We start from the raw sequence: 7247 nt of genomic DNA on the forward strand, positions 1-7247 counted from the left end.
AGGGAATGAAGCTCTGTTCATTTTGGGAGAGGAAAAAACCCTCTACAGAGAAGAGTCCACACTGGGGAGGTTTCCTCCCGGGCGCTCTCACTGAGTGAGTTAGACAGGGACAAGGCCCAATGGGAGTCCAAGGACCCCCAGAGAGACCCCCGCACTGGCAGGCAGGGCCCAGAGGCTGTGGTGCCACCAGGACGGTCACTGCAGAAGCCAGTGCTGCCCATACCAGGCCCTGTGCTGGGGGTCTCCATCCTGGTCTGGGTGTTTCCTCTTAGATGGCGTCTGTCTTCAAAACAGCAAGACCTGTCACTCATGCACATGCAATCTATTTATTCATTTATAAGTAGTGATCAAGCATTGCTGGCCTAACTGAGATATCACCACACATGCACAAAGTAGAAATTAAACAGACAAGGTGAGCTGGGGGTGTAGCGCCGTGGTAGAGCGCTGGCCTAGTGTGTGTAAGGCCCTGGGTTCAATGCCCAGCACTGCCAATAAATGGATAAATAAAGTAAAGTTTACAAATGTCATAATAGTCGTGAATGGTTTTTGCTAGGCTTTCAAAGCAGAAACAGATCCTCGTGGTCAGGATCACTACAGTAGTGGATATAAATTCTTATTTCACGCTTTCCTGCTCATGATTTAAACTTGGGGGCCACTTTCTTGCCAGACCTGGTTGAGTGTCACTGGTTTTACTTTTTTTTTTCTTTTTCTGGGACAGGGTCTCACTTTGTAGCCCACCCTGGCCTTGAACTCGCAGCCATCCTCCTGCCTCAGCCTCCTGCGTGCTGAGATGACAGGTGTGTGCTACCACGCCCGGCACACTGGTTTTACCTTTCACGTAGTCGTCTACAGCAGGGACCAACAGGAGGGACTTGTGTGTCTTGTGCCATGTCCTTCCTTGACTTGTCACACCTGTCCTACATTCAGGACTTTTCTGTTTGTTCTTTGTTTCTGCTTTCTGTCCAAGCGCTTTGTCCGTTTGCTGACCAATGGGAGCTGTGGAGGGTTGTGCTCTGCCTAACTGGTCTCAAGTGAATACAGAAAGTTTTCAGAATGCTGACAGCGAGGGAAAGGTCAGGGCTGCCCGCATTTCCCACTTTCCCATCCTGCCTCAGGGTGGCAGTTCCCAGGAAGACCAAATATGGACACGAACTGTCTATAAATACTGGAAATGCTGCCTCCCTCCCACTCTGGTATGAAATGGGAAGAGAAATCTAGTGTTTAATGTTTTTTTTCCCTGGAGACGTACCTTAAACTCCTTGTGGGGTATTTGCCCCGCCCCCATACCCCAACCGCCCCACCTCCACCCCTCCCCCTATCCCGAGTGACAACGGTAGGTCAGCCCCAAACTACAGAACATCCCCTCCCCATTATTCTCTGTCCCAGAGCATCCCTTACACCTTCAAGGCGGCTGTCACTCTTTGTCACCATGTAAACCTGTTCCTGCACCCTGCAGTCTCTGTGGCTGTGTGCCCACTGCCTGCCCCTGCTATACTGCAGGTGCTCAGGAGGGAAGCAAAGTGAAATGAACGTGCCTTGGTGACTGTACGATGCCCCTGGGTGGGAAGCCCAGCCTCCCTCCCTGCCCGGCACTCTGCAGAGCTGACCACTGCCACTGCCTGAGAGCGGGACCTGGCTCTGCAGATGTGGTTGTTCCCAGGCTGCCAGCTGCCACCAACCCAACCACCTCCTGCTCAGCACCTGTGCCAGGGGGTCAGAAAGGGAAACTGGCCCAGCAGGAAGCTCGGCTTCTCCAGAGGCCCCCAGGGGCTTGATTCCCCAGCTCCGTGACAGTCCCTGAGGCTCTTGTTAATGGATTCTTAAAGAAAAGCCAGCCAGGGACAATGGCCGCTGGCACTGAGAGTCCCTCCCTCTTGACAAAGGAAGGGACTGCAAAGCCCCGGCCCAGGGTGGGGCCTCCCCAACCCGAGGGGGGAGCTACCAGGAGGAGGAGGTGGGGCTGGGCCGGGCCGCAGGCGCAGGGCAGCCTGGGAGGGGCCGCCAGCAACCCAGACGCCCAGACTGGCTGGGTGATGGAGGGGGAGGGCTCCGCCCTGTCCCTGCCTCAGTTTCCCCGCCAGCAAGCTAGCTGGACTAATTCTGCGGGCTCCGTCAGCTCCAGCTGAGGCTGCAGTTGCCACCAGCTTCTCGCGCCTACGCCTGTCCCCCACAGTTTGCTCTGGAACCTGCTAATCCCTTCCTCTCCTTTCTTCCTGGCTGCTGTCGCCAAGGGTGGCTGGAGGGGCCTCCTCTCCCGGGAAAAGAGGACTTTGTGACTTGGCGGGGGAGGGCCAGGCCATCTGTTCTGCCGGCCAGCACCCAACAGAGAGGCCATTCAGTGCTTGGTGGCCTGTGTCTGGCCTTCCCAGCCCAGGCTGAGCAGATGGGCCACCTGCCACGCTCCACGAGGTCCTGGAATCTTGAGGCCCAGCCGGAAGCAGGGGGTGGTGGGTCATGTGCCCTCCCGGTGGAGCAAAGTCAGCTTGGTGCCAGGTCCGGGCCCCCACCTACCTGCTGTGCCAGCCCCCACTCCCAGGGTCACTGCGCGGGCCATGCTTCCATGCCTTACAGCCGGGGGACGAGCCAGGCTGATCCGGACCAGACACTGCAGGGAGCTCTGGGAGCGGGTGGTTCAGATGCAGATTCTGCGGCTCCCACCCCACACATCCTGATGGGGGCCTGTGAATCTGCGTTTTTAATAAACTTTGTCTCCGATGGTCTCACAGGTGCTGGCACCTTTATTTCTAGTGTGGTTGGCAGGGGCGGAATTATCCCCATTCAACAGGGGCAGACACTGAGGCCCACAAGGGCAGTTTCACAAGGGACATCCCCCCATGGTAAATGCCCGCCTGGATTCCTGCCAGAGCCTGGTTGGCACCTTCTTGTCTCCATGTCCCAGGGGAGAGCGGGGCTGGGCCCTAAACACTCCCCTCTCTTGCACGGTGACATTAAAGTCCTGCAAAGGCTATAGGGTCTCCTCTTATCCCCAGTGACTCCTAAGTAAAAATAATACTGAACTCTCACCGGAAGGAAGCAAATCCCAGGATAACAACAATGCTTTTACGTACTGGAAAAACACCTTGCATTGTTTAAACGAATCTCCCCTGATTTGATGGGGGGGGGGCTTGCATCTGAGGTGTACAGGACCCCCTCTGCTCACCTCGAAGCCCCGGGCCTGGGCCTCCCAGTGCCCCACAGGCCTGAGGACTGATGGGCCTTTCAGGCCAGACAGCCGCACCTCTTCTGGACCCCTCCTGGATCCCTCAGGCAGAGAATGCTGGGGAATGGAGCGCAGGCAGGGACTGCTGTGTGTCTTCCAACGAGTCCTGCAACCTCTCTGGGCCTTAGGAAGGTCAAGGCCAGAAGCCATGACTGTCTGGGCACTGTGCTCCTCTCATGGGTTCCCGCAGGAGGAATGTGTCCCCCTGGAGGCCCCCAAGCCAGCTGTGGGTGCCACTAGATCCCTGCTTGCCAGCCAGGGAGAATCAGAGATGATGGCGCCGGCGTGGGTCCCTTTGGGCTGACACCATCCCTTCCATCTTACAGAGGGAGACCCTGGGGTCCTCCTGTGCAGGAGCCCTGACACCAGCGGCGAGGCTCAGGGAGCCCGAGAGTCCCAGAAAGCCTCGGCCCGGGCTCCTCTGGTGACTCAAGGCCGTGACAGTCCTGACAGCCGCGATGTCCCTTGGAGTCGGTTAGTGTCGCTGCTGACGCCGCTGGGTGGACGAGGGCCCTTGCGCGCTTTCTTTTACGTTTGCATCCGCCACGCCAGGGGTGGGGGAGGGGCGCGGACGCGGAGCAGAAGGAAGACAAAGAAAAGGGGAGGGGGCGGAGGGTGAGGCAGGGAGGGAGGGAGGCCGCGCCCGCCCGAGGGGGCTCGCCATCTGCCAGGCTAGGCGACAGCAGGTGTGTGGGGCGGGGTTCAGAGGTCAGCACCCCCCTTTATCAGGCTGAGGGCGGGGATCAGAGGCGGTGGGGAGGCGGGGCTCCTGCTCTCCCTTCTGCACACTCCGTGGCCCCCTGCCATGTCCCCACGTGCCTGGCACCGTGCCAGGCACAGAGGCACAGCGGGGGTGGCTGTAGATGTCTCTCTCCTCCATCGGATTACAGGTGTCTCGGATGCAAAACTGGGAGGGGTCCCTGGCACCATGCACTGTGTTGTGTGTGTAAGTATGTGCTCGTGTGTTTACTCTTTCCTTTGTTCTACCTGGAGCTATTGAAAGTTCACTGCAGCTCTTGCAGAGTGAAGCGGCAGATCCGTAATGGCCTGGACCCTGAGGCTGCAATGTACGGCTGTACAGGCTGTGCACTGCACCACTGCCTCTGCTGTAGGAGTAGCAGCCTGTGGTCCTGCTCTACGCTATGAGTTGTAATTACTCACTGCCTTCCCTATCTCCCCCTCCCCCCCTGGCTTATATAATAGGTAGGGAGCAAGGCTCTGAGAATCAGCTACATGAGGGAGAAAGTGTCTTCAAGGCGTGGATGTTCCAGAGGCGGCAGATAAAGGTAATCTTAGAAGGCGGCACATGTGACACTTGCTGTAGATCAGTGAAACTGGGTGAACGGCTGAGTAATGGGGTGACTTTCCAGCTGAGATGATGAAAGCTTGCAGGAACAGCATTCCCAGCAGAGGGAACTGCATATGCAAAGAGCCCAAGGAAGAGACAAGCTCAGTGGACACAGGAAGCAGGAAGGTGGTGTGGGGAAGGTGGGTGTGGTGGGGGTAGAGCCCACAGGGCCATGTTGGCCCTGGGGACAAGTCCAGGTTTTACTCTAGGTGAAGAGGGGACACCTTTGGCTTCCTTCTTGAAAGCTGTCTTGGGCTGCTGAGTAGAGTGGCTGGGGGGTGGGGGCAGGAGGCACAGCTAAGAGCTGGGGACCATTTAGGAGGGGTGACATGGCCGTGCGCTGGGGAGACGGCTGCGGCCATGCTGGAGGCGGAGAAACCTGGGCCACGCTGACTGCTTTCGATATTATTAATGTTGTTATCATTCATGAGCACAGAGCATGTTGACGGCCTCTTTTCTTGCCTAAATGGCACTAATCCTAGCCCCATTTTCCAGCTGGGTAAACTGAGGCTCTGAGAGGTGCTCAAGTCCTCAGGGCCTGGAGGAGGCCTGCAAGAACTTTCTCCCTGCCCCGGCATTCCTCCCACCCACCTCCTCTCTCCAGAGCCCTGGCCACTACTGGCCTGCGACGTCCCAGGACAGATGCCCCCTGTCCAGGACTGTTTGTGCACAGCTTGGGCGGAGCCCCAGGAGCTCGCATGCTAGACTGGCAAACGCAGGCGCTTTCTCTTAAACACAAGGCCATAAAGCAGTCTTGCATTTGGCTCAGAAACCAGGGCCCTATGCTCTGCCACTCTCCCTTCATCCCACTCCTAACTACCCCCTCCAGGAGGGGCCCCAGGATGCCCCTGAGTCAGGAGCAGAAAAGGCAAAAGGAATCCTGCTCTGGGAGCTACAGAGTAGAGACTGAAAAACATCACTGAGCACCTACTCTATGTTGGTCCTTAACTATGTTTTCTTTCTTTCTTTCTTCCTTTTTTGAGACATGGTCTGGCTATGTATTCTGAGCTGGTCTTGAGTTCACTATGAAGCCCTGGTCAGCCTTGAACTTTCAGCAACTCTCCTGCCTCAGCCTCCTGGGTACTAGAATTACAGGCATGCACTACCCAGCCCAGCAATATCTTTAAATATTTTTCATCTAATGATTGAAATCCTACTGTGAAAGTGAACTGGGGTGGGGCTCAGTAATAGAGCACTTGCCTGGCACTTGCTAGGCCTTGGGTTCGATCCTTAGCGCTGCAGAACATAATAGTTAGCCAGGCATGGTGGTGCATGCTTGTCATTTCAGCACTAGGAAGGCTGAGGCAGGAGGATCACTGTAAGTTCAAGGCTAGTCTGTGCCACATAGTGAGACCCCGTCTCAAAAAAAAAGAAAGAGAGAGAGAGAGACAGAGAGAAAGAAAGAAAAAACAAAATCAAATCCTGGTGCAGGCAGCCAGCCCTGGGCCTCAGTTTCCCATCTGAAGAATGGGCCATCCTGCAGAGGCTGCCATGAGTTTGATCTGCAGACGTGGCAGGGGGCACCCAAAGTTCCGCATGGCATATGGCATTGGTCCTCCCTCCCTCCCCCACGCAGGGTGACAGTGGGGAGTGGGGGGAGGGGATCCCTGGATATTGAGGATCTGCCTGCGGAGGCCCCTTCACCCCCGCTTGCGGGGTGCAGCCCGCTTGGGACGCGCTCCTCGCCGCCCCATCCCACCCTTTGCCCAGCCTGTGCACGCTCGGCTCCCAGCAATTACGTAAGGCGGCCTGCAGCGTGCGGGAGAGGCCGCCTTTGTCGCTGCGATCCGCCTCGGCAGCCGCCCCGCGAGTATTAATAACCCGAGGCGCCCTGCTGTGCTCGCTTCGTGTGGATCTGCGCCAGGGCGGCTGGAGGGACCCACGCCCCGCCGCCCCGCCCCCGCGCGCGCGCAGCCCTCGGGGGAAGCGGAAAGACTGCATCCCCCAGAACCCTAGGATCTGCTTTGCAAACTCCAAAGCAAAGGTTCTTAATTTCGACTTTTATCACACTCCCTTGGACGGCTGGTGGGCACGTGCGCAGGTCGCGCCCCAGACTCCGTGCGCCGGAACTTGCACTAGAGAACCTCCCCTCTGTCAGGCCATGTGAAGAGGAGGCTGTCTGGCACACGCTCCCTTGGGTCCCGGGCTGGCAGGTGACTTCCCTTGCCAAACCGACGACAGCAGTCCCAGCCCCGGGTCAGCCACAAAGCCAGAGCCACCTGCGCTGTGGGCCGGACTGCCAGGGTCCCAGTCTCCACCTGTCTGAGGTGTGACCTTAGTCAAGTTATGGAACTCAGCGGGCCTCATCTACAAAATGACACTCAGAACAGCACCAACCTTGTGAGACTTACTGAGATTAAAGACAAGGAAAGCACCTAGCTGGGCTGCGTCTGGCCTGGTGCAGAATAAGGGCTCAGAACAGGAGTGACTGAGCCCCTGGTGAGGAACCTGGCATCGATCATCTTGAGGAAGGGCACCTGCTGGAGCTCTAGCTCACCCCCAGGGCCCCAGCCTGGGGCTCTGCAGCCCAGAGTGTCCTGTGGGCTGATGCTGTGAGGGGCCCTGAGCTTTGGGTATGAGGTCCCCACAGCTCCCCCAGCGGGGGATGTGGCTTCCCTGTGGACAGCTACATGCCCCCTCACTGCCACCCCCACCACGGATCATCCCTACCCTTCAGTG

Source organism: Chinchilla lanigera, unplaced genomic scaffold (assembly GCF_000276665.1).
Source record: "Chinchilla lanigera isolate Chin_1 unplaced genomic scaffold, ChiLan1.0 scaffold00021, whole genome shotgun sequence".
Lineage (NCBI taxonomy): Eukaryota > Metazoa > Chordata > Mammalia > Rodentia > Chinchillidae > Chinchilla > Chinchilla lanigera.